General features: G+C 40.3%; 1 protein-coding gene across 25 annotated transcripts in view; it reads right to left on the bottom strand.

Moving 5' to 3' along the window:
• ABL2 (ABL proto-oncogene 2, non-receptor tyrosine kinase) overlaps nucleotides 1-23,491 on the bottom strand; it is a 131,832-nt gene that overhangs the window by 102,906 nt on the left and 5,435 nt on the right. The gene's annotated exons all lie outside the window — the stretch shown is intronic.

The raw sequence follows: 23,491 nt of genomic DNA on the forward strand, positions 1-23,491 counted from the left end.
CCTCTGAGGCACAAACAGAATTCCAAAAATGGGCACGAGTGAAGTACTATTCACCAAGAGCCAAGACATGGGAAGAACCTAAATGTACATCAACAGACAAATAGATTAAGAAGATGTACTATACGCATACAATGGAATAAAACTCAGCCATAAAAAAGAATGAAATAATGCCACTTGCAGCAACACAGATGGACCTAGAGATTCTGATACCAAGTGAAGTAAGAAAGAGAATGACAAATACCATATGATATCACTAACATGTGAAATCTAAAATGTGGCACAAATTGGGAGTTTCCGTCATGGCGCAGTGGAAATGAATCCGACTAGGAACCATGAGGTTGCAGGTTCGATCCCTGGCCTAGCTCAGTGGGTTAAGGACCTGGCATTGCTGTAAGCTGCAGTGTAGGTCACAGATGTGCCTCAATCTGGCATCGCTGCGGCACAGGCCTGCAGCTGCAGGTCTGATTCAACTCCTAGACCAAGAACTTCCATATGCCACAGGCGCAGCCATAAAAAGAAAAAGATAATAATAAAAGTAAAATAAAATAAATAAAAATAGGCAAAAGACGTGAATAGACTTTCTCCAAAGAAAAGATATGTAAGTGGCCAACAAGCACATGAAAAGATGCTGAACATCACTAATCACTAAGGAAGTGCAGTCTGAAACCACAACGATATACAACGTCACACTCATTAGGATGGCTACTACCAAAATAATAGAAAATAAGTGTTAACAAAGATGAGGTAGGAATCCCCCTGCAGTGCTCTAAGTTAGGGATCCAGTACTGTCACTGCTGTGGCTCGGGTTTGACCCCTGGCCTAGGAACTTCCACATGCCAGCAATGTGGCCAAAAAAAAATTTTTAAATGAGTTCCCATCCATAGTGGCTCAGTGGTTAACGAATCCAACTAGGAACCATGAGATTGTGGGTTCAATCCCTGGCCTTGCTCAGTGGGTTAAAGACACAGCATTGCCATGAGCTGTGGTGTAGGTCGCAGACAAGGCTCAGATCCCGAGTTGCTGTGGCTGTGGCGTAGGCCCGCAACTACAGCTCCAATTCGACCCCTAGCCTGGGAACCTCCATATGCGGCGGAAGTGGCCTGAGAAATGGCAAAAAAAAAAAAAAAAAGTTTTGAAAGATGTGGCTATTCTGGAACCCTTGTGTACTCTTGGTGGGAATGTAAAATGCTACAACTACTATGGAAAACAGTATGGCAGCTTCTCAAAAAATTAAATATAGATTTGCCATGTGATCCAAAAATTCCACTTCCAAAGAAATTAAAGCAGGGTCTCAAAGACCTATTTGTTCACCAGTGTTCATAGCAGTGTTATTCACAACAGTCAAAAGGTAGAAACAACCCAACTGGTCCATCAATAGATGAACAAAATGTGGAACACGCAGAGAGTGAATTATCATGGCATATGCTACAACATGGAGAAACCCTAAGGACGTTATGTTAACTAAGCTAATCACAAAAGGACCAATGTTGTATGATTCTCTTTCTATGATGTACTTAAAGCAATCAAAGTCATGGAGACAAAATAGAATGGTGGTCGCCAAGGGCTGGAGGAAGGGGAAATGAGTTATTGTTTAATAGGTACAGAGTTTCAGTTGTGCAGAATGAAAAAAATTCTGGACATGGATACTGGTGATAGTTACACAAAATTGTTAAAACGGTAAATTTTATGTGTATTTTACCACTTTAAAAAAAAAAAAAAAGACATTCTAAAGAGAATCAGGGAGTACCCATCGTGGCTTAGCAGTTAATGAACCCGACTAGTATCCATGAGGACTCAGATTTGATCCCTGGCCTCGAGCAGTGGGTTAAGGATCCAGTGTTGCCATGAGCTGTAGTATATTTCACAGACGTGACTCAGATCCCGCATTGCTATGGCTGTGGTGTAGGCTGTAGGCCGGAAACTACAGCTCTGATTCGACCCCTAGTCTGGGAACTTCCATATGCCCCAGGTGCGACCCTAAAAAGAAAAAAAAAAAAAGAGAGAGAGAGAGAGAGAGAATCAAACAAAACTTGCAGAATTGGAATACATAATCACTAAACTAGAAGTTCAATGAATGGTTTAAATAGCTCATTAGATCAGGTAAAGAGCACTTTGAATACACAAAATCTAGCACAGTGATACAACAATTGAAAATACAAAACAGAGATAAAGCAACATGAGGCAGAACAAAAGGTTCAGCATATGTCTAAGCAATGTTTAAAAAGAAAACGGTAGAGAAAATTAGAAAGAGGCAATATGTGAAGATGTAATTGCTGAGACTTTTCCAGAATGCTAAAGTTTCAGAAAGCCTATGGAGTTCCCGTCGTGGCACACTGGAAGCGAATCCGACTAGGAACCATGAGGTTGCGGGTTCAATCCCTGGCCTCGCTAGTGGGTTAAGGATCCAGCATTGCCATGAGCTGTGGTGTACGTCGCAGATGCAGCTTGGATGTGGCGTTGCTGTGGTTCTGGCGTAGGCTGGCAGCTACAGCTCCAATTAGACCCCTAGCCTGGGAACCTCCATACACTTCAGGTGCAGCCTTAAAAGGACAAAAAGACCAAAAACAAAACAAACAAACAAAAAAAGCCCAAAGAATCACTAACAGGATAAATAATAAGAAACCTATACCTAGTAGTTACTTTACAGTGAAAATGCAAATTACTAGAGACCAAAAGATTTATAAAACTACAAGAAATGACAGACTGAGTCCAGGAAGGATAACTACAATGACAGCTAAATTTTCAATAGCAATAATATAAACGAGGGGATAACAATATATTTAGAAAAGTGAACACTAAAGCATACATATTCTTAGGCCATACGATTTAGCCTAGGCCCCTCTGCAGTGCAGGGCCCTCTGCAGTGCAGGCCTTTCTAAATAAACTCTCATTATCCTACTACAGTGAACTAATTCTTAATCTGATGTGCCTATCCAAATCCCCAGGGAGAGTTTTTAGTTTTCTTCTCCAGAATGCCCCTACTTGGTTCAGCAGGAACACACTTTTTTTTTTAATATCCTACAGGTGATTTGTGATACATACTCCTGGTAAAGGAGGAAAAGGTAGAGGGAGAAGGAGGAAATATAATAAAACGAAGTGCTTTCTACATCACAGTGCTCTGAGTTACAGAACCTTAGCAGATAGCCTGACACCAAGACCCAGTCTCACAAAAACAGAACCTTGGACAGAAGTTTCTCAGTCACAACTTAAGAGCCTTTTTTTCCTTTCCTACAGACCACAAAGTTTTGGGTTTTTCTTTTCTTTTTTGCGCTTTTGAGGGCTGCACCGAGGCATATGGAGGTTTCCAGGTTAGGGGTCGAATCGCAGCTACAGCTGCCAGCCTACACCACAGCTGCAGCAACGCCATATCTGAGACACGTCTGGGACCTACACCACAGCTCATGGCAACACCAGATCCTTAACCCACTGATGGAGGCCAGGGATCGAACTCACAACCTCATGGTTCCTAGTCGGAGTCATTTCCACTGAGCCACGAAGGAACTCCCCAAACTTATTTTTTTTAGTTTCTCTCTGCTACTCTATTTAGACTATAGCTTAAACCAAAAGAATGACACCTACCTATTGGATACTTCCAGGTAGAGGGTTTATATGAGCATGGTAGACTCCAGTTATAAATTTACTGGATCCACTGTTGTGTCAGGGGTCCCCAAGATCACTCCCAGATTCAATGACTCACTGGGAGGATTCAGCACATAGTTGTATTCATAGTAACAACTTATTAAAATAAAAGGATACAAAGCAAAATCAGCAAAGGGAAAGAGTAGATGGAGCAAAATCCGCAGGAAAACAGGTACAAGTTTCCAAGAGTCTTCTCCCAGGGGAGTCGCAGAAACACACTTCTCCAGTATTGAGTTTTAAGGTGTGTAAAGTGTTGTCTACAGGGAAGCTCCTTAGAGATTTGGTCTAAGAATCTCCTTAGAGATTCTTGGGGGCTGGTCATACAGGCACCCTCTACCTATCCCACAAAATTCTCAACTCCCAGAAGGAAAGCAGGGGCTCTGCAGAAACCTCATTATTTGTGCTAACAGTTTAGACACAGTGAACCACTTTTCTCAGTTCTGGGAATGGTGGAAAGCCTCCCCAAATTCAGGTTCCAAGACACCAGCCATGGGCCAACCTTGTAAGCAAAGGGTTCTAAGGATTATCAGTCTCAAGCTGGTTATGTTCAGTTTTTTCTGCACCACTAAGATGTTACCTTTGCAAATATCCTGTTTCATTTTTGGAGATGCCTGTTTTCTATAAAATGTGTCCCCATTTCTTGTCATTTTAACTAAAATTTTCGTTCCTAAGATTTGATTTTTTTCTAACTTATTAGCTACTTATGCTCAACTTTTAAAAATCTTTTTTACGAGCCACAAATACACGTAGATACATGAATGTTAGGATTAAATTCTGTATCTTTAAGGAGAATACCTGTGAGAAAAATCTTTCTAAGATTTAAAAACAGGAGTCCCCACTGTGGCACGGTGGGTTAAAGAACCGGGCATTGCCATGACTATGGCAAAGGTCACAGCTGCAGCTTGGGGTTCAATCCTTGGCCCAGGAACTTCTATATGCTATGAGTGCAGCCATTAAAAAAAGATTTAAAGGAGTTCCCGTTGTGGTGCAGTAGTTAACGAATCCAACTAGGAACCATGAGGTTATGGGTTTGGTTCCCGGCCTTGCTCAGTGGGTTAAGGATCTGGCATTGCCGTGAGCTGTGGTGTAGGTCACAGACGCGGCTCGGGTCCCATGTTGCTATGGCTCTGGCATAGGCTGGTGGCTACAGTTCCAATTCGACCCCTAGCCTGGGAACCTCCATATGCCGAGGGAGTGGCCCAAGAAAAGGCAAAAAGACAAAAAATAAATAAATAAATTTGTACTTTCTTAGTTTGGGGTTTTATCAGCAAATTAAGCAATGATGGACTATAAAGGAACTAGTGATTGATCTGTACCCTGAAATAATTGCTGAAATGTCTTCTGCTTTTTTCCCCTACAATCTCTTCCATTAATGTATCCTGGCCTTAAATAAATTTAGTATGAGCTCAGAAGAATGAAGGATACAAGCCTTCAATGAGGAATTTATCTAAGGAAACAGGAATAACAATAAAAAGTGTAGGACAAAAATGTGGATGTTAAATAGTGTGAGGAGGAATAAATGCAAAAGTTCTAAAAGGAGGAAGAAAACTTTCTCTCTGAAGATTTACAACTTTCAAAACACATAAAGTGAAAAAAGGAGAGTTAACAACAAACCGCATGTAAGTTTTACATGCTTTTTGGTTAACAACACAAAGTACATTCACGAAAGAGGGTTTAAAAGGATACACACCAGAATTTTAATAATTTCTGTCTCCAAACAGCAAGGTGGTTTTTTGGCTTGTTCTACTTTTTGCTTATGTTCTTCTTTTCCTATAGTTAATTATACCATGTTTATAATAAGAAAAAAATAACTTTTCCCTTCCCCTTAAAGAAACAAAAGAAAATAGTAAATAAATGGCTTTTTTGTCCTCTTTTTCTAAAGATGAAAGTCTTTATAATAAATAAACATTTTATACTCATATAAATAATACAAAATACAAACATTTCACACTTTGCGATTCTTCTCTTGCCTTTCTAAGGTGTCCCCTTAAAACTCAGTGACCAAAAATAAATACAAAAGGGGCGGGGGAGTTACCTTGTGACGCAGTGGATTAAGGCTGCAGCACTGTTACTGCAGCAGCCTGAGCTGCTGTTGTGGCTCAGGTTCTATCCCTGGCCCGGAACTTCCACAAGCCATGGGGGTGACCAAAAATAAAATTAAATAAATAGATAAAAAAAACTACTCCAGGAAAGATCAAGTTAAAAACCAGTTACTATGTATCATTACCCTCCCATTAGTATAAAACTAGCTCCTCCTCTCTAGGTAACCGTCTTAGATCATTCTTCACTTTCATTACTTTCCCAAAAATCATCCTCCTACAAGTAAATTGCCCTTTTTTTAACTTCTATTTACTTATTTATTTTGCTCTTTTTGTCTTTTTAGGGCCGCACCCGCAGCACATGGAGGTTCCCAGGCTAGGGGTCCAATTGGAACTGTAGCCGCCAGCCTACGCCAGAGCCACAGCAACACTGGATCCAAGCTGCGTCTGCGACCTACACCACAGCTCACAGCAACGCTGGATCCTTAAACCACTGAGTAAGGCCAGGGATCAAACCTGCAACCTCATGGATGCTAATCAGGTTTGCTAACTGCTGAGCCACAATGGGATCTCTGTAAATTGCTTTTTAACTCTCTATATGTATTGCAAATAACAAAAAAAAAAAAAAATTACCTTTATATTACTGTTAGAAAGCTGTAACACAGAGGCCCATGCATTATAAGAGGCCACTTGGTATACTGGAAAACACAGTGGGCTAGAGTAAGTCTTACATCACAGTCTAGCTCTGGCTACGCCACTCATCACACGTTATTTAATTTAGTATAAATAGGAGATAAGAAGTTTCTTTTGTGCTAGGTTTTGTTCAGATACTTCTCAACACCTGCTCACTGTAAAATATACATATATTCAAATAATATAGATAGGAATTCCCACTGTGGCTCAGTGGCAATGAACCCGAGTAGTATCCATGAGGATGTGGGTTCAATCCCTGGCCTTGCTCAGAGGGTTAAGTGTCCAACATTGCAGTGAGCTGTAATATAGGTCCCAGACGCAGCTCAGAGACCAAATTGCTGCAGCTGTGGTGCAGGCCAGCATGTGCAGCTGCAATTCGACCCCTAGCATGGGAACTTCCATATGCTGCACATGCAACCCTACAAAGCAAGTAATAATAATAATGACATATACAGAGAGTTAAAAGTGGATATTTCTTGGGAGTTCCCGTTGTGTCTCAGTGGTTAATGAATCCAACTAGGAACCAGGAGGTTGAGGTTCAATCCCTGGCCTCGCTCAGTGGATTAAGGATCCATGAGCTGTGGTGTAGGTCGCAGATGTGGCTCGGATCCCGAGTTGCTATGGCTCTGGTGTAGGCCTGTGGCTACAGCTCCAATTCGATCCCTAGCCTGGGAACCTCCATATGCCGCAGGAACAGCCCAAGAAATGGCAAAAAAGACAAAAAAAAAAAGTGGATGTTTCTTATGTATCTCCAGTCCCACAACCACCAAGGAGCAAGACAAAATACTAACAGGATGCATTTTTTCTTTTTCTTTTTTTCTGGTCTTTTTAGGGCACACCCATGCATATGGAAGTTCTCAGGTTAGGGGCTGAATCGGAGCTGTGGCCAATGGCCTACACTACAGCCACAGTGACAGCAAAGCAAGATCCAAGCGGTGTCAGTGACCTATACCACTGCTCATGGCAACACCAAATCCTTAACCTACTGAGTGAGGCCAGGGATTGAACCTGTGTCCTCATGGATACTAGTCAGCTTCGTTTCTGCTGAGCCATGATGGGAACTCCTAGGATGCTTTTTTTTTTTTTTTTTTTTTTGTCTTTTTGTCTTTTTGCCATTTCTAGGGCCTCTCCCACGGCATATGGAGGTTCCCAGGCTAGGGGTCGAATCAGAGATGTAGCCTCGGGCCCACGCCAGAGCCACAGCAACTCGGAATCCCAGCCGCGTCCGTAACCTACACCACAACTCACAGCAACGCCAGATCATTAACCCACTGAGCAAGGGCAGGGACTGAACCCACAACCTCATGGTTCCTAGTCGGATTCGTTAACCACTGCGCCACGATGGGAACTCCCTAGGATGCTTTTTTAATAGACCAGTTATTATCTTACCTGTTTCATTCACAGGTATCTAGACAAAAAGGAACCTCCTCTGAATCTAATAGACTCTGAATATCACTCAAGAGATTCCAGAGTTTGAGCTCAACACAGTTTCTGACAGAAATCTGGGCTCTCTAAGAGAAGGGGTTAGTATGTTGTATATAACACAAAGAGTGACCCATACTTAGCAACCAGCAGAGCAAGCTTAGGTAGTCCTTACTGCTCCCTACCAAATATTTCTAGCTGCCCTCCCAGACACAGAGCAAAACTGCACCCTCCCTATCCCCTGACATGATGTGAAGCCCAACAACTTGCTTTGGCCAATGAAATGTAAGAGTAAGGGACGCATGTCTCTTCTATTTTTTAAAGTTTCCTCTAGTATTTGATTCACCATTCTCTTTCCCTCTGATATCCAACTGTCAGCATTTTAGAATGATGATATAAGACTTTGTCAGCCTGGATGGCTGGGTGACAAAAGATAGGCAGAATCCCTCTCTCATCTCTGCCAAGGCTCCTTCCCCCAACACACACACTGATCTACAGTGAACAGGTATTGTGAGTGACAAACTTTGATGTGTTAATCTACTAAGACTAGGGTGGGGAGGAGCTGCTGTTATCAACCCATAACCTAGTTTATCCTAACTAGACAAACTATTAGATAGGTATTATCATCTCTATTTTACACATAAGGACACTGAATTAAAGGGATGTCAGGTAACTTGCCCAAGATCACACAGCTAAGGAAGTGAAGATTCAAAGCAAGGCAGTTTACGAGTTCCCGTTGTGGCTCAGTGGCAACGAACCAGAATAGTATCCATGAGGATTCGGGTTGGATCCCTGGCCTTGCTCAGTGGGTTATGGATCCGGCACTGCTGTGAGTTGTGGTGTAGGTCGCAGAAGTGGCTCAGATCCCTCACTCCTGTGGCTGTGGAGTAGACTGACAGCTGTAGCTCCATTTTGACCCCTAACCTGGGAACTTCCATATATATGCCACAGGTGTAGCCCTCAAAAGACAAAAATAAATAAGTAAATAAATAAGGCAGTTTAGCACAAAAAAATTTTTTTTTTTTTTTTTTTTTTTTGTCTTTTTAGGGCAGCACCTGCGGCATAGGGAGATTCCCAGGGTAGGGGTCCATTCAGAGCTATAGCTGCCGGCCTACACCAGAGCCACAGCAACGCCAGATCTTAACCCACTGAGCAAGGCCAGGGATCAAACCCGAAACCTCATGGCTCATAGCTGGTTCCTAGTTCCTGCTGCACCACAACAGGAACTCCACAAGATATTATGTATCTTTAACTGCCATGGTATACTGCACATTATAAAAATACAATAATTAAAACAGTGTGATACTGGCACGTAATTAGGCAAAACAGAAAATAACAGAAAATCCAGATATAGAATCAAATGCACATACGATTTTAGTGCACACAAAGAGGATTCAAATGCACACAAAAATGTGAGTGAAGACAATTTATTCAATATGCAGTTATTTTAAAATCCTTGGACCCGTTCTGTCAGCAATTTCAATTCAAGGCATTTATTCTATAGCTACACCTAGTGCATGTTTAAAATGATACGTATAAGACTACACTGTTTAGGGGAGTTCCCTTTGGGCTCAGCAGTTAGCAAATCTGACTAGCATCCATGAGGACACAGGTTCAATCCCTGGCTTTGCTCAGTGGGTTAAGGATCGGGCATTGCCATGAGCCGTAGCATAGGTCACAGACATGGCTCAGATCCTGCGCTACTATGGCTATGATGTAGGCCAGCAGCTGTAGCTCTGATTAGACCCCTAGCCTGGGAACTTCCATAAGCTGTGGGTGTGGCCCTAAAGAAAGCAAAAAAAAGTAAAAGGGAAAAAAAAAAAAAAAGACTGCACTGTTAGAAAACAATCTTAACTATATAATTCATCTATACAAGGAAATGTCATGTACTTTCCTAAAGCAAGTTCTTTTTATTTATTTTCTTTTTAAAGAATCTTCAAGATAAATTAAGTAAAAAAAACAAGGTGTAAAACAAGATATATGATTCCGGTGATCTCAAAAAAAAAAAGGATTGGAGAATACACATGCATACAAACATGCCTATACGTATATACACCTATCTCTGGAAGTACATACACAAGGAACTGGTGATTTGGATTGCCAAACTTGAGTGGCCAAGGAAAAGAAGGTAGCAGAAACATTTCTGTACCATTTGATTTTTGAACCATGGAAAGGTAATGAGCATTCAATAAATAAATGATTTAAATTTTACAAGAGAAAAAGACGGAGCCATTTACTAGCAGGGATAAATGCCAAAAGAATATATTGAGAGTTGTCATGATAAAGAGAAGCTGAGCAGCCTTTACACTCCATATACTACAAGATGAAATCAAGAAAACCAGCTGGAAGAAAGGAAAACTGAACAGACGTACAGAGCAAAAAAAGATGCCAAAACCCTGCAGCTCCTGAAAGAGAAAGATGGAGTATGCAGTCTTAATTTCTAATGGCTTACCAGCTCCAATTTCCATGAGGCCCAGCTATACAATGATTCCTATCGATGCAGTGTCCCAATCCCAGTGCACCCACATACGACACACGCTTCCACTGGAGTTAGCGCCACTAGTTCACCATCCTCCCCACTTTTTTCCCCTAAGGCTCCTACCACTAGCTTTTCTATTCATATGAGTGAGAAGGTATTTTAGGATAATTTTAAAGTGCCCTTTGTGAAAGAGAAGAGAAAGACTGTGATTCACCTAAGTGAAATGCTGGAAATATCCAATCAGAACACTGCCAACTGTACCAAGATTACTTACCTATATAACCAGAAGAACAGAAATCTAGGAATTAAACCTAGGCACAGAAGAAGCCTAAATACAATACATTATCTTGTCTGAAGGTCTCAAAATTATCTCAGCCTTAACATGACCATAACTGTTAAGTATATTGACTAATAACATTGTTAAAAAGGCAATTTAAAAAAAAAAAATAGGTACCAGTTTTTGAATATCTACGATTCATCACATATCCTTTAGAAATTTTACACCTAGTAATTTTCAGAACTCTATGAGGCAGTTAATTACCATTAGCATGAGTATTTTACAGACGAGGAAACAGACACACAAAAAATTTGGATCTCTAAGTGACGTAAGTAATTGTGTATTCCTGAGCAAGTTATTTTCTACCTATGTCAAGATCCTGGTGGGTTAAATCATAAATTTAATCCAGGATCTAAACCCACAGTCTAACACCAGACTCCATGCTATTAACAACATGCTTACAAATGGATGCGGCACTGACTGATCTTATCATTGAAAGCACTTAACTAAGCACTCAAAACCTAAAAGCTTCAAGAATTGCAGGGGTAGGAGTTCCAGTTGTGGCTCAGCAAAAACAAACCTTACTAGTACCCATGAGGATGTGGGTTCGATCCCTGGCCTTGCTCAGTGGGTTAAGTATCCGGTGTTGCTGTGACCTGTGGTGTAGGTCAAAGACCCAGCTCAGATCTTGTATTGCTGTGGCAGCTGTAGCTCCAATTCAACCCCTAGCCTAGGAATTTCCTATGCCACATCGTTTGGCCCTTAAAAAGCAAAAAAAAAAAAAAAAGAGAGAGAGAGAGAGAATTGAAAATGTTAAAAGTCTATTTACATCAAGATGAAGGAGCAGGGAGTTCCCGTCGTGGCTCAGTGGTTAACGAATCCGACTAGGAACCATGAGGTTGCGGGTTCGGTCCCTGCCCTTGCTCAGTGGGTTAACGATCCGGCGTTGCCGTGACCTGTGGTGTAGGTTGCAGACGCGGCTCGGATCCCACGTTGCTGTGGCTCTGGCGTAGGCCGGTGGCTACAGCTCCGATTCAACCCCTAGCCTGGGAACCTCCATATGCCGAGGGAGCGGCCCAAGAAATAGCAACAACAACAACAACAACAAAAAAAAAAAAAAAAAAAAAAAGACAAAAAAGACAAAAAAAAAAAAAAAAAAAAAAAAGATGAAGGAGCAAACACAAAGTCATTCCTGGTAGATCAGTATATCTTAAATATAATTTTTTAGAGAAATATTTTCCTGGTAATAGCACTATCTAGTTTTGGGAGGGGTTGTTTTTTGCTTTTGAGGGGTGCACCTGCAGCACATGGAAATTCCCAGGCTAGGGGTTAAATCGCAGCTGCAGCTGCCAGCCTACACCACAGCCACAACAATGCAGGATCCAAGCCAAGGCACATCTGTGCCTATACCACGGCTCACAGCAACACCAGATACTTAACCCAGTAAGCAAGGCCAGGGATCAAACCCGAATCTTCATGGATACTAGTTGGGTTCATTACCGCTGACCCATAAAGGGAACTCCTCTAGCTTTCTTTTATTAATATTTCTTTTAAATTCAATTCTAAAAAAATCTAAGAAGGCACAAAACTCGTATGAAGGCTAATCTCAAGATGAAGAAAACAGTAATATTAATCCTTAACAAGGTGAATTGTTTATGCTATATTCTATTTTCCCTTCTATTTTGTCATCATGAAAGCTCTGGAAAGACAGTGAAGTATCAGTACAGAATACGTCTCCCTAGGTACAGCACAGAATTGGAAAAACCATGAAATTTACGTCAAGCTCTGCTTCCTACTAGTTATGTGGCCTTAAGGCAGGAGACTTTTTTTTTTTGCTTTTTGGGGCCACACCCACGGCATATGAAGGTTCCCAGGCTAGGGGTCTAATTGGAGCTACAGCTGCCGGCCTACACCACAGCTCACCGCAACGCCAGATCCTTAACTCACTGAGCGAGGCCAGAGATCAAACCTGCAACCTCATGGTTCCTAGTCAGATTCCTTAACTGCTATGCCAGGTCGAGAACTCCAAGGCAGGAGACTTTAATCTCTCTCAGCTAAATGTCTTCACCTGCAAAACTAGGAAATATGTATAGCTTCCAGGGTTGTGTTGAGCATTAAGTGATAATAGAATAAAGAACAGAACACAAGCACCCAATCATTTCCCAATGCTATTATGCTACTATTAAAACATAATGGTTACTAGCATAACTTTTAGATACGCCTTATTTTGAGACTCTTTTTATCATCCGTTTGCAGAAAACTAAGTGATATAACACTGAAAGAACAGTTTGGCACATTAATGCTGAATAAATATCAGTATATAAGTAATACTGCCAAAAGCAAAAAAAAAAAAAAAAAAAAGAGCACCAAAGGTAAGTAGGAACTAAAACTAGAAAATAAAAGTCAGATTATATTCTTTCTGTGCTCTACCAATGAACCCTGTGTCCATGATCAATTTGTTTCATCTAAGCTTTAGTTTATCAATCTGTAAATCAAATTTATCAGAACACATAATTTCTTTTTTTTTTATTATTATTATTATTATTTTTTTTTTTTTTTTTTTTTTTTTTGTCTCTTGTCTTTTTTGTTGTTGTTGTTGTTGTTGTTATTGTTGCTATTTCTTGGGCCGCTCCCGCGGCATATGGAGGTTCCCAGGCTAGGGGTCCAATTGGAACTGTAGCCGCCAGCCTACGCCAGAGCCACAGCAACGCGGGATCCGAGCCGCGTCTGCAACCTACACCATAGCTCACGGCAACGCCGGATCGTTAACCCACTGAGCAAGGGCAGGGATCGAACCCGCAACCTCATGGTTCCTAGTCGGATTCGTTAACCACTGCGCCACGACGGGAACTCCCGAACACATAATTTCTAAGGTCTATTCCGGATCTAAATTTGTATAACTTCAGTTAAAGATTTTAATAAGAAGCATGTTACCATGAAATACTTAAATGAGAAAAAATTATTTCACACAAAGGAACAGCTAAAATAATTTTTTGAAGTGTTCAATTTATAGTTGCTACAAAAAACTGAATATACTTATCAGGCATTTTGAGTACCTGTCTGGCTCATACAGACTCTCCTGCAACATCCTTCTCACACAGTGGTGGGTCCAGAGTAGCCAAATACATTCTAGATCAGTAGTTCTCAAACAGGGGTGATTTCACCCCAAAGGTGATTTTGGCACTAGCTAGAGATTTTTTTTTTTTCTTCCAGTTATTACTGTTAGAAGGTGAGTGCTACTAGCATTTAGTTGACAGGGGCCAGAGATGCCGCTAAACACCTTACAATGCACAGGACAACCCCTACAACCAAGAAGCATTCAGCCCAAAATGTCAGTATTACAGAGTTGATCTGACCACCAATCACAGTCACTCTCCTGGGAATTTGGAACTGAGACTAACAAACTAAAATTTACTATAGACTGTGTTTCTGAACAAAGAAGAGATTACCAAAAAATGAAAAGTACGGCATGAATTGAGTATCTAATAATAGAGAGAAATTAAAGTAAGCAAACAGAAGCCAAAACAGGAGACAGAAATAAATAATGCCCTGAATTTTTAGCAGCCTTTCCCTTCCTGTTTCTGGGCTGGACTAGCTGCATTCCTGCGCTTGAGCCTCTACTATCTCCACATAAATTTTCTAGGTATTGCATAATCTGGAACTGGTCTCTATTACTTGTAACCAAGAGTCCTACTCACACATTTTACCTTCTGCCAAGATAGAACAATCGACTATAATGGAACATACAATAGTTCAACACAAGTCAATCAGAAATAAATTTGATGAAACTTCATAATAATGAAAAACCAATGGTGAGGTATAGAAAAAAGATCAATGAGAACTAATCTGTAAGGACAACAGATAAAACAGAAAAGGCAAAGAATGTGAAACCAGGAGGGAAAGTCAAAATTTCCTAAACTAGAAGGACAACCAAAATCCAAAGATAGGTAGTATGTCATGTACAGACTCAAAAATAATCATTTAAGACAGACTTCTCCTCAAACATCGACATAACCAAGCTCTTACGTTTTAAGAGGAAGAATCTTATATAAATCAATAACACAAAAACAATTCAATTGAAAAATGAGCAGAGAATCTGAATAGACATTTTTTCCAAAGACATACAAATGGCAAACAGGTACAAGAAGAGGTGCTCAACATCACTAATCACCAGGGAACTGCAAATCAAAACCACAATGAGGTATCACCCCATACTGATTGGAGTGGCTATAATTTAAAAAGAAAAAAAGAGAGATAACAAGCTTTGGCAAAGGTGTGAAGAAAAGGGTGCCCTTCTGCACTGCTGGGGGTAATATAAATCGGTATGGCTACTATAAACCTAGTATGGAAGTTCCCCAAAAAATTAAAAACACAACTGTCATATGATCCAGTGATCCCACTTCTGGGTTTATATCCAAAGAAACAAAATCAAGATCTTGAAGGTTATCTGCACTTCCATGTTTACCAAGCATTATTCACAACAGCCAAGATGTGGACACAACCTAAGTAACCATCAACAGAATAAATAAAGAATGGAGTGCCTGTTGTAGCTCAGCAGATTAAGAATCTGACTAGTATCCATAAGGATGCAGGTTCAATCCCTGGCCTCACTCAGTGGGTTAAAGGATCCGGCACTGCCAAGCACTGTGGTCTAAGCTGCAGATGCCACTCAGATCTGGCATGGCTGTGGCTGTGGTGTAAGCCAGCAGCTACAGCTCCAATCAACCCCTAGGCCTAGGAAACTTCCATGTGCTTCTGGTGCAGCCCTGTTTGGGGGGGGAGATGAGTGGATAAAGAAAATGTGGGATACACACACAAACACAACAGAGTATTATTCAGCCATGAAAAGAAGAAAATCCTGCTATTTGCAATAACTTAACTGAACCTTAAGGACATTATGTTAAATGAAATAGAAGACAGAGAAAGGCAAATACTATACAATATCAGTTATATATGGCATCTTAAAAAGCTGAACTCAGATAAGCAAGAGAGGAGGGTGGTGGTTAACAGTGGCTAAGATGGCAACAACTTAAATGTCCATCAACAGAGGAGTGGATCAAGAAGATGTGGTACACATACACAATGGAATGTTACTCAGCCATTGAAAGGAAAGAAATAATGGCATTTGCAGCAACATGGATGGACCTAGAAATCTCATGCTAAATAAAGTTTAGTCAGACGGCAAGACACCATAATATGCTATCACTGACATGTGGAATCTAAAAAAAGGACGCAATGAACTTCTCTGCAGAACAGATACTGACTCACAGACTTTGAAAAACTTATGGTTTCCGAATGAGACAAGTTGAGAGGTGGGGGATGGGCTGGCAGTTTGGGATGGAAATGCTGTAAAACTGGATTGTGATGAACACTGTACAACTATAAACATAATCAAATTCATAAAAGAAAAAAAAAACAGGGGCTAAGAAGCACAGGAAATCGGGAAATATTGGTCGAAGGGTATAAACTTCCAGTTAGAAGATTATACAAGTTTAGGGAGTTCCCGCTGAGGCTCAGTGGGTTATGAACCTGACTAGTATCCACGAGGATGCAAGTTCAATCCCTGGCTTCGCACAGTGGGTTAAGCATCCAGCATTGCCATGAGCTGTGGTGTAGGTTGCAGACATGGCTCAGATCTGGCATTGCTGTGGCATAAGCCTGCAGCTGCAGCTCCATTTCAACCCCTAACCTGGAAACTTCCATAAGCCACAGGCAAGGACCTAAAAAGCAAAAAACAAAACAAAACAAAAAACCTAACAAGTTTTGAAGATCTAATGTACAGCATGGTGATTTTAACTTTTTCTACCATATTACATATTTGAAAGCTGTTAAAAGAAACCTTACATGTACCCACCACAAAAAGGAAATGGTGGCATCCCCATTGTGGCTCAGTGGTTAATACATCTGACTAGGAACCATAAGGTTGCAGGTTCGATCCCTGGCCTTGCTCAGTGGGTTAAAGATCCAGCACTGCCATGAGCTGTGGTGTAGGTCACAGATGTGGCTGGGATCTGGCATTGCTGTGGCGTAGGAGGGCGGCTACAGCTCCGATTGGACCTCTAGCCTCGGAACCTCCATATGCTGCACGTGCAGCCCTAGAGAGACAAAAAGACAAAAAAAAAAAAAAAAAAAAAAAAAAGAAAGAAAGAAAGAAAGAAAGAAATGGTAGTTATAATGACTTGATGGAGGTGTTAGTTAATGCTATTGCTGGTAATCACACTGCAGTAGATAAATGTGTCACATCAGTAGTTGTATACCATAAACAACAGTATATGTTAATTATATCCCACTAAAGCTAAAAGGAAAAAAAGAGGGAGAATTTTTTTTTTTTAAGATTTCACATGCTGCCAAGAAGAAAGAATATAAAATGATAACCAAGACCTAAGAATTGAAAAAGGAACAGCTTGGTAGAAAATCTGCCAGAGCTAAAGCCATCTTGACACAGCTCATGCCCAAAACGACTTTTTTTTTTTTTTTTTGCTCCTTAGGGCCGCACCTGCCACACATAGAGGTTTTCAGGCTAGGGGTCAAATCAGAGCTACAGCTGTGGACCTACACCACAGCCACAGCAATGCCAGATTCGAGCCACATCTGTAACCTACACCACAGCTCACCCCAACACCGGATCTTTAACCCACTGAGTGAGGCCAGGGATCAAACCCGCAACATCACGGTTCCTAGTCAGATTCATTTCCACTGCACCACAAGGGGAGCTCCTAACTTTCCTCTTTGAAGACACCTAATAATTTCAAGGAACAAATAACTTGAAATAATTTGATCAAATACTTACAAATCCGTTAGAATTTTTCTAAATAGCAGGATTAATAACAGAAAGAAATGAAATATATAATGATAAATACAGAAGGAAAACTTACAAAATCCTAAGACTTAAAAGTGCAGGTAAGCTAAATATATGTAGTGACCAAAGGAAAAACACACTGGATGATAAAGTCAAATTTAAAGTAACTTTTTACCAATCAGTAACTGTAAAGAAAACTCAGGTTAATTCAAAGCACCTCATGGACTGAACTCTTAATTGTAACATGCCAGATAAAACATCCCTATGTGAACAATGAAGAAAATGCCGTCTCAGAGTTCCCACTGTGGCACCATAGCATCAGTGTCTCTGTAGCCCCAAAACCCAGGTTCAATCCATAGCCTAGCACAGTGTGTTTTAAAGAATCCAGCATTGCTGCAGCTGCAGCATATGGCAGCTTGGTCCGATCCCTGGCCCAGGAACTCCATATGCCCCAGGGCAGACGAAAAAGAAAAATAAAAAATTCTCTCTACTTGCTCAATATAGCAATTCATTTAAGTAATTATTGAGTGTTAACTCTGTACCTTTCACTGTTAAAGGTATAGGCTCTAGTACTGAATAAGATCAAGTTCCTGCTCTCTTAGAGCCTACCATTTAAAGAAGATCTTTCCAGGAGCTCCCATCGTGGCTCAGTGGGCTAAGACTCAATGTTGTCTCTGTAAGGATGTGAATTTGATCCCTGGCCTCACTCAGTGGGTTAAGGATCCATCGTTGCCATGAGCTGTGGTATAGTTCGCCAACAAGGCCCAAATCTGGTGTTGCTGTGGCTTTGGCTATGGCTGCAGGTCCAATTCAACCCCTGGGCTAAGAACTTCCATATGCCACAAGTGCAGCACTAAAAAGCAATCAAACAAAAAAGAAAGCAACTTTCCAACATAAATGCAAGCAAAATGTTCTGTCATTTTACATATTCTAGTAGTAGGTAGGTTAAATTCTTTAATCTGTAAAATTAATAACCTATTGTATTTAATCTGATACATCTAAAACATCATGTCAGAGTTCCCATTGTGGCGCAGAAGAAACGAATCTGACTGGGAACCATGAGGTTGCAGGTTCAATCCCTGGCCTCACTCAGTAGGTTAAGTATCTGGCATTGCTGTGGCTATAGCGTAGGCCGGCAGCTACAGCTCCGATTAGACCCCTAGCCTGGGAACCTTCATATGCTGTAAGTGCAGCACTAAAAAGGGAAGAAAAAAAAAAAAAAATATATATATATATATGTCAACATGTATTCAATATAAAAGGTATGAATGAGATATTTTATTCTTTTTTTCAAACTGGGTGTGAAAAATAGTGTATACTTTAACATAGCTCTTCTCAATTAGTACAAAAGACATTTGCTCAACAGTGACATGTGGCAAGGAGCTGCCATACTGGATAGTGCCAACCTAGAGAGATGCGGCGGCTATTATTTTACCTCAAACTTGTCCTATCCTTTGACTATTTATAAATTGTCTACAGGTATTTCTCCGATAAAAATAACTAAAAAGGGTTTTCTGATCAGAGCACATAGCAACTTCAAGCATCTACTTTATGCAAAACTGGAAACATCCTAGTATCAATATGAAAAACCATTGTATAGTTATACAATGGTATACTGAACTCTATTAATTCAACATGGATATATGTCAACACACAGGACAGAAAAAAAGTTCCATGGAGTTCCCATCGTGGCTCAGTGTTTAACAAATCTGACTAGGAACCATGAGGTTTCAGGTTTGATCCCTCGCCTCGCTCAGTGGGTTAAGGATGCGGCATTGCCGTGAGCTGTAGCCGTTGCAGACACGGCTCAGATCCCACATTGCTGTGGCTCTGGTGTAGGCTGGCAGCTACAGCTCCAATTAGACCCCTAGCCTGGGAACGTCCATATGCCGTGGGTGCGGCCCTGCGAAAGACAAAAAGACAAAATAAATAAATAATAAAATAAAAATAATAAATTAAAAAAGGATACAATGAACTTATGTGCAGAACAGAAACTCACAGACTTTGATGAATTTGATCTTAGAGTTAGCTAATGGATTATCAGCTGAGATAGATAGATAGATATGGATTTAGAAGTTAAACACAAGTCCAGATGCGATCCGGGAAGAATCCAGATCCCCTCCATAGTATCCACAGAATACATCTTTTCTTCATAGATAAAAGATTTACATTTTCCAAAAATCAATAATCACAGATCTCAACTACTAACATAGCTCTGTGATTATGAATTGTCCACACTGGGAATGTATTTACAAACTTAGTATTTTCCTCAGTGCAAAACCCCTAAATTATATACTTTATTCTAGATGTGAGCCACCAATAATGACACTTAATATGTAAAATGTAGAGAAATAACAATTCCTCTAGCTGCCCTATTCAAATATACCAGGGAATTTTGAGGATACACTTACATATTTAATATTTATGGGTATACATACATATTTCTGATAATATATATACTTTAGATATGTTTACTATATTATTTTCTAGAAAGTAAATGGGTAAAACATGGATTACCACCAATAATCATAGCCAGATTCATTAATAAATATAGATGGTCTCTCTCTGCAACCCAGCCCTACTTCCACCATGCCTCCTCCAACTAAATGCCTTAAGAGTATATTATGTATCACAGAAGGGTGATAAAGGATAAATAGTAAAATAGCTTAAAACTCTTCTGAAATAGTACTTATTTAAAAAAAAAAACTCTCTGGGAGTATCATTTTAATGGAAATAAAAATGTTGGTACAAAGTTACTAAAAGAAAACCTGGCTGCCTACCTAGGAAGAGAATTGAAGGGAAAATGCTTAGGTGTAATATGAGTTCAGTAAGGCAATCACACCCAAGACTGACAAACAAAAACCACCAGTTGCCTTATATACTAGCAATAAACAATTAGGAAATATTTAATACTGAAGAATTAACACTTTTGACTACAATAAAAATTATAAGATGCCCACAAATAAGCCTAGAAATGTCCAAAAACAATGGAAAATTTTTTACTACAGGACGTAAAAGATGATCTACACTGGCAAAGGGACCTTTTTTTTTTTTTTTTTTTTTTTTTACTTTTTAGGGCTGAACCAGCAGCATATGGAGGTTTACCAGGCTAGGGGTCCAATTAGAGCTGTAGCTGTTGGCCTACACCACAGCCACTGCAACACCAGATCAGAGCCACATCTGCAACCTACACCACAGCTCACAGCAAAGCTGGATCCTTAACCCACTGAGCAAGGCCAGGGATCGAACCTGTGCCCTCATGGATGCTAGTCAGATTCGTTTCTGCTAAGCTACGAGAGGAACTCCCTCAAAGGGACATTCTTTTAGTTTTTGTTTTTGTGCTTTTTTTTGTCTTTTTGTCTTATTAGTGCCAAACCCACAGCATATGGAGGTTCCCAGGCTGGGGTCCAATTGGAGCTATAACTGCCAGCCTACACCACAGCAACGCCAGACCCAAGCCTCGTCTGCAACCTACACTACAGTTCATGGCAACTCCAGATCCTTAACCCAGTGAGGGAGGCCAGGGATCGAACTTGCAACCTCATGGCTCCTAGTCTGGTTTGTTGACCACTGAGCCACGACAGAAACTCCCATTTGAGAATTTAATATATGAGAAATATGGCTCTTCAAAGCAGTGGAAATTGATGAACTCTTTAATAATTAGTACAACAGAAAAATACTAAGTTGGTTCCAACCTCAAATAAATCAATATAAATTTCAGGAGTTCCCATTATGGCGCAGTGGTTAATGAATCCATGAGGTTGCGGGTTTGATCCCTGGCCTTGCTCAGTGGGTTGGGAATCTGGCGTTGCCTTGAGCTGTGGTGTAGGTCACAGACACAGCTCGGATCCCGCGTTGCTGTGGCTCTGGCATAGGCTGGTGGCTATGGCTCTGATTCAACCCGTAGCCTGGGAACCGCCATATGCCCCAGAAGCGGCCCTAGAAGAGGCTAAAAAATAAAAATTTCAGATAGGTCCAGGTTGGTAATATAAGGAAAAAAATAAGAAGCAGTTGTGTGAGGCTCAGAAGGTTTAGTATCTGGTGTTGTCACTGCAGTGGCTCAGGTCACTGCTGTGGCACAGGTTCAGTCCCTGGTCAGGGAACTTCCACATGCAGGTGAGGCCAAAATATGTATTTCTTTTTATATATATATACAAAAGATATATATATTATCTGAGAAGAAAAACACATCTTTAATAATCTTGTAAACAAATATGCATCAATAAGAAAGTGGTTAATATTTAAACAAAATGGTTTAAATACATATCTAAAGTATAGAACATTATAAAGCTATTGGCAAGAATCAGAAATGTACACATACTGGCATGGTAAGGTCTTCCAGACATATTAACTGCAAAAAACAAATCTGGGAGGAAAAAATCCATACAGTAAAGGTATTAACTTGCATTTGTGAAATGGCAAGAGAAGTATTAGTATGTACATGTACATAAATGTAAATACAGGAGCTCCCACTGTGGTGCAACGGGACCAGCAGCATTTTGGGAGCGCTGGGACAAAGGCTCAATCCCCAGCCCAGCACAGTGGGTTAAGAATCTAGCATTGCCGCAGCTGTGACTTAAGTCAAGACTGCGGCTCAGATCTCATCCCTGTCCCAGGAACCTCCACATGCCATGGGCACAACCGAAAAAAAAAACAAAAAAGAAAGAAATAGCAAAGAGTACTTTCATATCTAGTGTCTTCACCTCTGTATTCATTATTTTTATTACATTGAGATACCTCTTTACATATTTGTACACAACTAAAAAGTGCAATTTTCAAAGTTAATTAAAGAAAACTACTATAATAAAAACATTAAAGTATCAACCTTTCTTTCCTCTAAGAAACAGATGGGTGATTACAAACTGTTCCAGTTAGTACTGCTAGTTTTAAGAAAATGTTTTCTTAGTAATTATCTGGAACCACAAAATGCTAAGTAGTAATCTTTAGTCCTAACTTGTATTGTTATTTTAATTTGCTGGAATTAGCACACAGAGGAACACGTTAACAAAACTGTCCATGTACATACGGTACACTGTATTAAGCCACATAACATTTTCTTTGATCCTGACCACATCAAGTGAAAGGTTTCTAAACGTTCCCTCTCCATGGAAAGCAAACCAGGGAATATAAATTGCCCAGGCCTGCTGAGCTTTGTGTTCCCACTGGATCAAAAGCCAATACTTGCAGAGTTCACTACAGAGAAGCCTGCAGTACCACCACCGACAGACTCAGCACATTTATGGCATGAAGTAAAGGGGCGGGGGGGAAGCCCAATATAGTTCTTATTTTTTTAAGAAACTAAAATTCAATTTGGCATAGTATTATATTTTATGTGTACTGATCTTTCATTTGAGTGAAAGTTCATTTGAAAACAATACTGAGAAATTATTCCAATTAGTATAATGACCACAAATATACATACTGAAATTATGCCCTCAACCCCAAAAGGCAGAGATTAGTAACTAAGGCTTCCCCACACATAGACACACAAACCAAGACTAGTTTTCTAGCTTATGACAATGCTCATCAATATCTACATAAGCAGCATCATTCTTTGGACAGCAGTTCTAAATTATACCTGAAAACTATAACATATTACAATAGTCAATTACTGTAAAATAACTGAATAAAAAAAATACTCTGGAGCATTAAACTCATTTGTTAAAACTTCTGTCATATTACCTAAAAAGGAAAAAGAAAGGTCCTTATAAGTTGCATACTGCAGTAATATACTAAATACATCACTTTAAGTGGCTACATAAATTCCAAATCAAGCAAAGGAGAGCTGTAATCAATGAGGGGGTGGGGTTATATGTCTTTAAATAAAAAATATAATAGGAGTTCCTGCCGTGGCGCAGTGGTTAACGAATCCGACTAGGAACCATGAGGTTGTGGCTTTGATCCCTGGCCTTGCTCAGTGGGTTAAGGATCTGGCATTGCCGTGAGCTGTGGTATAGGTCGAAGACGCGGCTCACATGCTGCATTGCTGTGCCTCTGGCATAGGCTGGTGGCTATGGCTCTGATTCGACCTGCAGCCTGGGAACCTCCATATAATGCGGGAGTGGCCCAAGAAATGGCAAAAAGACAAAAAAAAAAACCAGTAACACTAAGTTCAGAAATTAAGCCAATAAGTCAACATTACC

Source organism: Sus scrofa, chromosome 9 (assembly GCF_054392235.1).
Source record: "Sus scrofa isolate SSC_HxYL_T2T_F1_AM1 chromosome 9, Sscrofa_HxYL_maternal_Yorkshire_Landrace_v2.0, whole genome shotgun sequence".
Classification (NCBI taxonomy): Eukaryota; Metazoa; Chordata; class Mammalia; order Artiodactyla; family Suidae; genus Sus; species Sus scrofa.